The sequence below is a fragment of the Anser brachyrhynchus genome (genome assembly GCF_964034855.1).
Source record: "Anser brachyrhynchus genome assembly, chromosome: 20".
NCBI classification, from domain to species: Eukaryota; Metazoa; Chordata; class Aves; order Anseriformes; family Anatidae; genus Anser; species Anser brachyrhynchus.
This window is the reverse complement of record NC_137713.1, coordinates 621230-633859: the sequence shown is the minus strand read 5'-3', so window position 1 is coordinate 633859 and position 12630 is coordinate 621230. Positions and strand designations below refer to the sequence as shown.

The following is a 12630-nucleotide window of genomic DNA, read 5'->3' as shown; positions in this document are numbered from 1 at the left end:
ATACTTAAGTTTTAATTTAATCACATATTTAATAGTACTGTAATTAATCTTCCAACTGTTAATGAATTAAATCATAGTTCTCCTGCAGTTTGATTTATAGTGTTTACTTCAGAAAAAAACAACCTATCACTTGATCCTTTGCTTTTGCATTATGAACTCAAATTTAAACCAATACTCTGCATCATATGGGCCAAGGTTTGTAGTAAACTGATGAGCACTATCAGCTTTAATCTAGAGCACATGCTTTCCTACACTGTTAATAGTATTTACCACTTCTTATATACATTTTCCATAGTAAAGAGTATACTTGAAAACTAATGACTGCACGTACTGGACTGATATAACATGCCTTGAATAAGGACAAGAGATTGAATAAGTGCCTTGATAAGGGCAAGTTGCTCTGCGTGAGGATCAGGGTTGAACCTGACAGTAAGGTTGGGTTCTCCCCATCCTCTGGGCATCAACTGGGCATAAAACCATATTAAGTTTTTACTAAGCACATATGTCCTGACTACTGTGACTCTTATGCCATTGTAAATACAAAGGATGTTGACCATATCACTGTCCTGCAATATTCAAAATGTGAATTTGTAGAGCAACATCCAAAGTTCTGTTTAGTTTGACCAATTCCTGTCACAATGCCTTTTTCCTTCACAAATAGCTTTAGAGCTGCTGCACTCCTTTTTTCTTCTCTTGCTACTTAGAAAATAGATTCCTATTTCATTTGGACTATAAGATTTTTAAAAATATCCAGAATCACACTAAAAAGCAAAGCCATTACAAATTTTCATTAAGAGAATATTTTTCAGTGACACTTCAAATACATTTGGTGGGTTAATCAGAACACTTCCGTATATTTGAAATATTTGCTTGGTTTTTTGTTATAAAACTGATGAAATAGGTGTTGAAACAATAAATTGCTTCTAAACAAAATGACAAACTTCTTGTAATAAAAAGGTCAAAACAGAGTGCCTCAACATTTAAAAATAACAATTTTCCAATATTTTCTTACACATACTAAAATAATAGGATCTCACACATGGACACACACAAAGTCAGTGGTCTTGTTGAAAGAACATATGGTAAAGAACCACCAAGTTCAGTATTTTCCAGCTAACTAATCTCAGTGCTATGCTCTCCCTAAGTGAGGGCATCTGTTCTGCCTAAGCGTACAAAACAATATATAGTGCCTTTTCAAGAGGTTTATATAGAACTATAATGGCTATCTAAAACTGAAGGAGCTTTCTGATTTCCATGGACCAACACAAAAGACGAAATGACTAGCTCCTGAGTGAGGAGCCCCAATAGAAATCTGAGGTTCCATGTCCACTTCCCAGTAGCACGGATGGGTTTTCAATTTATATTGCAGCACTGATAATCTGAATAAAGAAATCATCCAGTTTAACACAAATAAGTGAAAATAAATTTTACATCATCTGTCAGAGCCTAATTACTTAAAGCATAAAAACTAATCCAACATTACTATTGTCATGAGAAATTCTGCACTGAAATGCAGTCATTTTCGTCTTGCAAGCTGTCAGCCAAACATTAATGCTCCATTGTTGCAGATGTATAAACCTGGTTTGCAACCCACTGGGAGTCCAGGGTAGAAAGCTTTTCCAGAGGCAAGCTGGAAAGAGGATTTCAGCCTCAGGGTAGGAATAGGTCAGAGTCTTTCAAATATTCCCCTGCATTCTCATGTCAGGAAATGTGACTTGCTTGATCATGGCACAGAATTGCTACGTTTACTGTGACTGAGAGCTGTAAACAGCACCTTCCAGCCTCAAACAAAACAAAGACCAGGCAATTTCCTAAGCACAGTTAGTATATTTGGGAATTAAACATCTATCTTTCATTTCATTCAAAATGTTAATGAATGTCTTCAAATTATCAGTACAAATTCAAAAATTCATGAAGTTCTACCCAAAATATGATAAAAATTGAATGACATTTGCCAACAATCTTTTTTATTTTTCTTTAAACCCCTCAAAACTCAATCTGTTAAGAGAGACCTGTTAAGATCTGTTAAGTATTCCTCCTCCCATGTCTCTTTTCCCACTTTTTTTAATCTCTTTACTTTTTCATCCTTCCTCTTACTCCCCACTTTCAGTTGATGGGATTGTGATGAAACCAAGACAGACAACTAAGTGAACAGTCCAGGGGCAAGACTTCTGTGGCAAGATTTCCCACACATGCAAGAAGCGTGCTTGCAGGTTGTCCACCCCATCCACTATGAAGTCAGAAGATGATTGTTCTGCACTCCATGGTCTTCATATCTCATACATTTCCCTCTCCATTACAAACATTATCAGAGTTAATAATAAGTTGTGCTGTATGCTGATATGCCCCAGGGGAAGAAATGTCTGAATTTCTGAATGAATGACTTTTAATCCTACTTATATAAGTCATCTTGATAATTTGATGTAAGATTTGTCATGCACTGCAGTACTTTGCAATGAGCTTATACTTAAACAGCACAGTTCTAAACAGAAAGTATTAATAACACAAAGGAAACCAATCCTCTCATCCTCAGCTGATACAAGTCAGCAGTGCTTCACTGAAATCCAGGCACCCATCCTGAACAAACCATTATTTCAGCAAAAACAAGAGTTTGTCCTTGGTCCTTTACAATTTGCCATCAGATTACTTGAATCCTACATAAACACATCTAACTCAGATCCTCGTGATACAGTTATCTGCTGCATTGGTCTTCACTCTGTTTATCCTCTTATATCTTAACTTCTACCTTTTGTTTAGAAATAAGATTCTTACAGAAAGCATCAAAACACTGTAGCACTTGACTTCCAAATTTCTTTGATCCAAGTTGTTAATTCTACTGTGAGGGTACAAAAGGGCATTTTACATTTCTCTCTCAAAAGTTTTCCTTTTCAAGCAAGAAGGGCTTGAAGCTCTGAATACTCAATAAACCTTAAAAAATTCTAATCCTGAATATTTTTTGATTTCTTTCTCACACTGCTCCTTTTTCTCCTCTTACAAAGTGTGAGGAATACAGCCATGAACCATGAATTCTTGGAGGTGTGGCTGGATTGATTGTATGACCCAGACAACATTATTAAATTCATGAATTAATCAGAACCATCAATAACCCTGAGGTGGAATTTCCACACAAGGGTGCTTCCATAAGGCTCTGTTAAATGCTAAAACTTCCTTTCAAATTTCAGTGCTACATTTCCAGTTGTGGAAGTAACATATCAATTCAGACACCAGCAGTGCCACATTCATGCCTAAGGAGCCAATACAGCTGAGAAAGACCTTCCTGATACAGAGCTACAGGGGTATCATTTCACCAGCAGTGATGGAGAGGGGCCTTTCACCACAGGCAGTTCACCGGTGCTGCTGACAGGTTTCTGTTCCCAACAGCCCCAAAACAAATAACCTGTAGGGGTTTGAAGGAGATCAAACATCTCACTTCCCAGAAAGGTACTCCCTAGAGCATAGGAAATGGGTTAAGACAACAAAGCCCTAGGAGAAGCCTTTGTGGCTCCTCCTGTTAATCCATGTTCCCCCCTCTGGTGAGCCTCCCACCACTGTGGTAGCAGCTCACTGAAGCAGCTTCCCGTACCTGTGATGCAAACCACAGATCCAACACTGGCTATTTTAAAATTTCTGTTCTCAAAAGAGCCTGCCCCAAGAAGTTGCAAGGGACAAGCAGATGCTTTCTAGTGATACCCAGCTCCTTCCCCCAGTGAGAAAAGCACACAGGACCTCGTGCCAGAGCAGGAAAGAAAAACAGCAAGAGTGCTGCAGCAGCCCAGCACAAGGGCACAGCTTTTTCTGATCAAGGAAAACCAAGTGAGCTACTGTGCAGCATGCCAAAAGAGAACCATTTCACAGCATAACTGACTCTTCTGCACCGAGTTCACTGACAGCAGTCATGCTTCAGAGACGAAAGTAGGCTGCACCTTCTTTTCTATGGTTTTTGCACTCCTTTCTTAGCTCTGCTTTCTCCTTCCCTGGGGAAGGAGGGGAGGAAGAGGCAGAACAAGAGAGCTTGCATTTCCCAGATTAACCTTTATAGAGATAAGAGTCTTGAAATATTTATATGAAAAACATCGAGGTTCAGTGTAAATCCCATTGTGAGCCCTAAAAGAGCAATAGGGTTTCTGCTCTTCCCTCTTTCTCCTTTGCTCCGTTTCTCCACACGGAAATAAACTGATAATATCCAGCTAGGCTGAATAAATTCAAAGCTGAATTTCAGCTATTGAGCTGAAGAATTACAATTGCCCAGAGGGAAGCAACTTTCCTTCTTACAGTGCAGGGGTGAGTAATGGAGCATGAATGTGTGAGCTGAGCTCCTGCACCCTCCTGACTGACACAAATACACATTGCCTGGAAGACGCTGGCTCAATTTGAGGTCAGGCATCGCATGTGTTACTGCTGAGGGAATGCGAGATATAATCATCAGCGAGGGGAGAAAGAACACATGACACAGATCTATCAAATAGCATAAAGAAATCAAATTAATTGTGAGAGATACAAACACCATATAATTCCTTCTGAGTGTTGCAGAACTGCTAAGCTCCCTCCAAAGATGAGATGTTTCAACCTAAAAACACGTGAGGGCCTAGCAGTTGTGATTAGCTGCTGATTTACCAAACATATGAGCTAGCAGCTAGTATTGCTGCTCCACAGAAATGATGGGAGGAGACTGTAACCCTCAAATTCCATGCCTGCTCTACTACCAAAAATACTGTAATTGTCATATTCACTTTTAAAATTATGTCAACTTTTTTTTCATTGTGATTTTCTTTCAATGAGCTGCAACACTTCCGAAAAAAATGAACCCCATCCTGGAAATATAGAAAGATGTTTTAGAAGAGTTTTTCAATACAACGGTGAGGCTGTAAATGGAAGGATCCCTCCCCTCCAGTCTCAGGCATCCCCTGTCCACGTGAGCTTGTCTTTTTACCAATGCAAAACATTGCCATTTCTCACCAGCATTTCACGAGCATGACAGAGCTCATGAGCTGCAGAGACTTGAAATCAATAGAATAGAATACATATAAATTACGGTAAAAACCTATGCAGTACAGTAGTAAGTTACAGCCTTTTTAAAATCTAGTCGCAGAATTCTATGGCAAAGGTAGTGTTGAATGAAAAGATTTAAAATCACAATACCTTCAGGACATGAACAAAACAAAACCAGATCTTAAACTGGCATAAATCAAAGCAAATCTACTGGCACCAGTGAAGATGAATCATCCAAATACGTGGTCAACCATTGACAATTCCTTCAGGTCTTTTGCAAGTGTGTAAGCACAGACAAAAGAACTAGCCACTCGTGAGCAAACAAAGAAGCATAAGCTTGCAGGGGGATAGAACCATTTCAGCCCTTCAAAAAGCGTGTACAAGAACAAGAGCCTTCTGAGCTTCTTGTTAGTGACCTGGGTGAGTTGTGATAATGTGAGTAGTTGTGTAATGAGAAGCACAGGAGTGGCTATAACTTAACATTGCAGATTTCTTACTCTGTTGCTCTCCTCAGCCTGAATACCGTAAAAGACCTGAAAATGATGAAGATAAACAGTGCAGTTATTCCCCCTCACTACAAAATTGCAGTACTAGTGCCATAAATTGTAGTCTCTATAGGGACAGAATGATCTAGTTTTTCCAAGAATTACTCTTGGGCTTTATAAAAGCCACATGCTACAATACATTTAATACAATATCATTTTTATAACATAGCACTGAGAGACCTACAGCATTTAGCAATAAACTGTAAGTGCTGATTTGCCGTTGCCAGAGCTGTTCCTGTAATAACATTTAAAGTACCATATTCAATAAAGATTTTCTTCACTATATATTGATTTGTATTTTCATAGTCAGAAGAAGCCTACCTGGCATCTCAACATGTCAGAACATAACACTGAATACAACCTGAACACTGCTTGTTCTCAATGGATTAAAAGCATCGGATGGTACTCCTATATCTCAGATTGTTTTCTTTTCTGAAACAGCCTTATATGACTAGCTAAAAAGCCATTTGTTCTGTGAGCATCACATGAAGTTTCCTTACATCAAATTATTTAAATATGCCAGCTACAGACTGACCTCTAACAGTACACTTTTTGTTAATTTCCCACCTTAATAACAAGTATTTACTACAGGCATAACAACCTAACTGGACTAGCCAGACAAAGGTAGTGGCCAAAAGGGAGCCCAAAAAACAGCCCAACTTCTCACCATACACAGACATCTGCAACAGCCTGAAAGCACCGCAAACTGGAGAGTCCAGCTGTTTCACCAATATGAAAAAAACTAAATAAATTCAATGCTGTAAATGCACGTATTATGCACACTGGAGTGGTGCATAATAGACAAATAATGTCATGTTGCATAGGACATCTCCAGAGAAAATAGATTCTCACACACTGTCTCCTTGAACTGGAGAGAAACAAATCCTTGAAGAATATTTCCATGTACGCCTTATTAATGGAAAACACACACATAGTAAAATCAATAAATAAAAATCAATGGCCTGTTAAAGAAACAAATCCACTACAGTATGTTGCTGGTGTTACAGTATTTCTTTATAGCAACAGTCACCACTGAATATCAATTGAAAATCAGCGTTACCAGTAATACTTCAACTAAACATGGACTATAGCTCTTTTTTTGTGTCATCTGTGTGCTGCTTTCTCCAATATTATCTCAAGCACTTCATTTTTTGGCTATAATTAAAAACACTTTCATGTGCAATCTGATAGCTAATCATCATAGTCTGTTCATAAAAATCCACGAGGAAATGCATCACCATGATCAGAGCTTTACACAGAAACTTTTCATGTATCCAATATGGTGGCACATGTTCTTTTAAGATGATCAATTAGGCATTCAGAATACACATTTTTTTCTCATTAGTGGACACAAACGATGCCATTTAATTTTGAAAAATTATACCCTTAGTACATTCCCAAAGCATGGCTTTGAATGACAGGCCTCTTGATTTTGTAGAGCAATATCTGAAAAAGAGGGGCACAAAATTGCAGTCTATAGCATGTCCATAGGGTCATTTCAATGCCTGTCAGAACAGGCATCCTGCAGCATTAAATAGATTATATTTGTAATAATTATGTTAGAATTGCAGCGATGAGTTCTGACAGCTGTAATTTCTGCAGGGTTATGACTGGAGTGCAAAATCATATATTTGTGGTTTGCTTCTAGGACTATTTTTTTCAAGACCTAGAAAAGCTGAAATGAACATTAACAGTGACACACCTTCACTGTACAACCATGGCAAAAACAATGGAGCCATTTCAATTAGCTGTCAAATTCATACCCCTAAAAAGGTATGAATTAAATTCAGCATGAAATTAAGTCTGATAGTAAAAGGGGGCAAAGGGATTGCATTGTACTGAAAGCCTCTAAGAGATACCACAGCACAGTTTACGGAAATCCTCTTGGATGCTAACACTGAAGAAACAATCTTTCCCCAAGCACCAAATATACCAAAAAAAGTTGCTGAACTGTTTTTCATTTGCAGTCACAAATGAACATCAACATAAGAGATAACTATATGCCAACTGTTAAAAGGAAGAGAAAATTCATGGCAATATTTGCAATTAAGAGAACATGAGAATTTTTGGTTCTTGTCCAGCGGAAGGATAGGAGCCTTAAATCACATGTTTTTCTGGATAGCTATTCTTGTGAGAAAAAAAAATATGGCCTGCAATCTAACAATAGTTGTTTTACAGTAGCAGTAGTTTATTTTCCAGTCCATCATGTCACTAACATAACCAAATCCTCCCACAGCTCCTCCCCAGGGAAGATTTGCTAGGTTTGGCCAAAACTTTGGACATGGAACCTGGCACATCTGCTTGTTGGGCTGAGAACAAACTGCTGTCCCTGGAAAGACTGATAATAGCAGAAGACAGTGACCATAACTTGGAAAAGCATCTATCCTCCCTGGCAGACTGATCCCAGCTTACCTTGGTTCTTCTTATTTGTTCTATTTTTATTTTTATATGCACACACAATTTCTGTTCAAACACTTCATTTTTTTCCAACCCAGGAAAACACTGTGCTTGGCAGTCTGTGGGCCACTGTTTCCCTGGCAAACCCAACTCACCAGCTTCTCTCACCCTGCCTGTGCAGGTGAGATTTCTTATCCTTTCAAGACATTTACACATGCTTCATTCATTGTAATGTTTTACAAACAAAATTAACAGAAATCATGCTTGTTTTTATAATTCTGTATTGAACCCATCCATGGGAGTTTATGAGCATATGGAGTCTACGGTGCATGTCCTTCATATATGTGCCACCTTGCCTTTTCAAAGAAATACATCTCTCAATTTTCTCAATTCTCATTCAGCTCCACACTACTTTAAGGTTTGTACTTTTTTCCCCCCTTTGTAAATAAAGGGGAAGGAGAGAGGACTTTTAGCAGGTTAAATTAGTTTGATGCCTTGGAAAATGATCCCTTTGACACAAGCACTACACAAATTATCTCAGCTGTGTTTAAATAAGATCTTTGTACATTCATCATCTACAAACTGCAGATGGAATTACAAATGGAGTCATTATGTCTTGCACCATGGGCATGAATTTGGGATGCAGAATCCATCACTCAGACAAGCTGAGAGAGAGGGTAGAAATGTTCAGCATGCAAGAGACAAAGGGCTAATTACAGGGATCACATGAACTCACTGGCACATTGCTCTGAATTGAAATTACCTGGTTGGTATCTTTCACTTTGCCATTTCCCAAGTACCATTCCTACTATTTATCTTACCTTTGGTTTGATTAAAAATACCTTCTACCTAAACCTAAACATTTGAAAAGCTTTGAAAAAACTTTCAGTCCAACACAAATCACATTTGACAATCTGCTCTGTATGATAACTAAGTAACTTCTCACAGAACGTTTGTCGTCATTCCCACTTTCCTTTTTCTCTAGCTGAGCCTGATGTTTAAGCATACTCACAACATGCATTTATTCTGTGCTGAGAATGCCCAAATGAGCACCATTATGTAGAGGCTGCCCTTACAGTTAAGGAAAATGAAGAAAAAGATTTAATTCACAAACCCTACCTACATAAGAGGAATTACATCTGACAAAAGAATATCTGAATAGTCCACAGAATGGTACAGCAAGATTCAGTAAGTAAAACAAAAATTGGAAATAGAATCTAAGCTGTAAAAATAAAGCTGCACAGAGATCAGAATTACCATTTCTATGAATGTTGTGCATTTTCAAATGATAGTTAATTCAAAATCAGAATGGTAAAAAAGTACGTTACACTGAAATTACCTTTTTTAAAGTGACATTTTACATAATTTCATTTCAGTACAAACTCTAAGCAAACTTCGATATGAAATATGACACTTTAAAATGTACATTTTGACAATATCTTTTGACCCTGGCACTTTCCTTAATAACAATACTCATTTTCAGTGTTAATGAAATAATTCCCAAAGGAAAAAAGTCCCACCAGAAATTACTCTAGAATTTTAATCATCTAGAAAGCCAGATTACCAAGAGGCTCAGATTTACTCTCTTGCTGGAATACTTGAATTCAACTATTGATTCCAGGGTTACCTCTCAAACCCTCTGAACATAGGTATGGACTTTCAGTTGTCTCGCTGTGAGCACTGAGGGGAAAGGAGCAATGGCAATGAATAAGACTTTCCAGGACTGTAGAAATGAGGTATGCTCTCTTCTTGATGCTGTTCTTCGACTGAAATATTCATCCTTAAATTGCTTCTCTATCTCTAACTGGGTTGTCTGGAAAGCTGACAGATCTTAGACCAAGACAACCACCTGCTGTCTCCAGGTAGGACTCAGATGTAGACAGAAGCCAAACTTCATCTTAGCTTCTTCTTTGCAAAAGCAGGTAAGTTTTCCAAAGCATCTGGTAAAGGCAATTCCTCTACAGAAAATTCTTTACGCATTCATGATATTTGTGTTAATCAAGGATTTGTAGGTCAATGACTTTGAAAACCTTCAGGCTATAATTAAGTGCCTGAAATTCACATGAGAATCACCATGAAATTAAAACCAATTACATTGCATAATAACACAGTGCCCTTCTGCAGCAACAAAAATCATGTCCTGAAAGCAATAATTAAATCTCATTACCAGGACTAAAAACAAAAATATTATGCCTTCTATGCACTATTTTAAAGCTAAAGTATGGGCCACTGAATATTTTCCAATATATGACATCAACAACTTCAAATGTTACAGTCTGGCAAAGATCTTCTGTATTTTCACACTCTGTACCATAAAGTAGAAGATTTTAGATCATTTAATAAGTTTACTTTATTTCCTTCTATGACAAGATCACCAAGTCAGTTGACCAAAGAAAGTCAGTTGATGTAATCTTTCTGGATTTCATTAAAGCTTTTGATACCGTCTCTCACAGTATCCTTCTGGAGAGTAGAAGTGAATGAAAGCTTGAAGTCACTGGAATTCAAGGAGAAGATTGTACATACACAAAACTTACAATAAAACCTTTCCCAAATTACACTGAGGTGAATTACAACCATTTTTGATTTTGAACATTAGATTTCTGGTTCAAGTTTATAAAATGGTTTTCTCAACTCATTTCCATGTTTTGTGGTCCATACCATCACTCCTGAACAAACCATAACTCTCTATAATATTTTAAGTGGTGCTACCAACCTCTAGTCATTTGTCTTTACAACAGAAAGCATTTTAAAGCTCTATTAACATGGACGTAATTCAATGTCAAGCACACTCATCTGAGGCTGTTTTGGGGTTTGGTTCCCAGCACCACAGCACACTGTAAAGCCAGTTTGTGGTGCAGCTCACACGCAGAGATGCTCCTGGGTTTTCATCCAGGTTCTGTGCTGACAGTGGCAGCTTTGGACAAGCAGGTTAACAAGTTACCAAGAGAAAACAAGACAAGTGGGTAAAAGTTCGAGCCCATCATAGTGGATTGGCTTTAGAGCCAGCACCAGGCCATGCACTGGCAGCAGACTGGTGCGCACTTCCTTCAGCTCCCTGCACAACCACAGCTGAGCCCTGTGGGCTGGGGATCAACATCCAGCACCGTTGCCAGCCACCATACAGCTAAGCACCAACGACTCCGCAGATCACTGTTTTCCTACAAGTCCTGCCATCCAACAGTTCTCCATCTAATGTAATATTTTAAGACATCTAGTACAAGAGCTGTACAGCAGCCACTCAACATAAAAAGTTATGTTTCTCCCATTACATAGTAAATAAATTATGTTCCACTTTCTCAAAGCTTTTCAATCCCATTCAGAAGTTGACATTGCTGGAGGAGTCCAATCTCATTATGATGAGGTCTGTCTGAAGCAGTGTTAAAAATATATAGATGAAGCTGCAGCTTCTCCCAGAAGGATGCTTTCAAGGAGGTACAATCAGATGTGATATATTTCATGTAGGGCAGAGCAAAAGCCCTTTGGTCTTCTGTGTCAAGAGTCCTTGCATTTTATTTTCCAGAGAGCTTCTGTCACCCACCTTTCTGTTTCCAAAAGGCATGAGAAAATAAGTAACAAAGATCTCTAATATAACGTTTTATTTCTAAAAGGCTTAAATTGAGACAATTCTTGATCAAGAGAATTTTGCTTCATACTGGTTGCAGTCAGCCAATCAAGTTTTTAAATTTTTCAAGATGCCTTCCAAGCCTTCATTTGTGGTGTTTATACAGACGCTCTTCAGGTCAGAAGGGAACCAAAATTTTAAAAAGACTTGTTCAAAAGCATTTATGTATTTCCTACTGTCCTAGCCAAGCTTATTAGTTCTCTTCTAGCTTTATATTTTCTTACTTTAACGATGCTGTCAAATGCATGTTAAAAATTCAGGGCAACAATCTGTGCTTTTTTATTATTTAAATTTGTACTGCTTCCCAGTCAAATCCACAATAGATGGATTTAGCAAGACAGGAAGGACATAGAGCCTTGTTAAGCACAGAATGCATAATGGTACCTAACTTGCAGGCTGCAAATGTTTATTGCTTGTAATTTCACTCCTGGTCTGAGTACTGGTATACAGAAACATTTTTATTTACCTGCTGGCATCCTAAAAGGAGCTGATGCAATCTTTAATGTTTTTACCTTATCTTCCTAACCAACTATTTACAAGCTTTAGAAAGGCACAACAGAAAGAACAAGGACAACACATGGCCTTACTGAAGTTATGTTTTCTATTTAGGCTGGAAAGAGTATGCAAGAGTAGGTGTCTCACTATAGTCCCAAGTTCATATAATTATTTAATTAAAAGGCCTTTGTGTTGATTCCAACTGTGTGTTTATTGGTGGGGCACACCGGTCATGAACCTACAGAGAACACCACTACTTGACTTGAGGGGCAACAGAAAATACAGATATTTCTCTCATTTGAAAAAAACAGCAAATTCTTTCGCCCACACCCATAAATAAATTAGCATCCCATTTTTCCTGAACTTTTATCTTTCCTAGCATAGCATGATTAAAATCAGACATCCATGAATAGAAAACAGCCATTTCCAGATAGTTTTGTGACATCCCAGCATAAAGCAAGATGCAAAGAGCAGAGACACATGCACACACAATACCTCCATTCTAACACTGATGAGGATGGTAAAGCTCCTTCTGAGCTTAAAAACATTGTTGATTTTAATAGGTTTAGCTTGTACTTCAGT

The 12630-nt window shown here is 38.0% G+C and overlaps 1 long non-coding RNA gene across 5 annotated transcripts in view; it reads right to left on the bottom strand.

Annotated features, from left to right (window-relative positions):
- Positions 1–270: 270 nt before the first annotated feature.
- Positions 271–12630, bottom strand: part of LOC308180606 — a 34041-nt gene continuing 21681 nt past the window's right edge. The window contains exon 4 of one of the 5 annotated variants that reach the window (XR_013941064.1): positions 271–1379. This is a non-coding gene — a long non-coding RNA (uncharacterized lncRNA). Of the gene's footprint in view, positions 1380–1400; positions 1631–4656; positions 5523–6196; positions 6981–9561; positions 11474–12630 lie in introns of those variants that run through there. The other 4 variants (XR_013941065.1, XR_013941066.1, XR_013941067.1 and 1 more) reach the window with 4 other exon arrangements.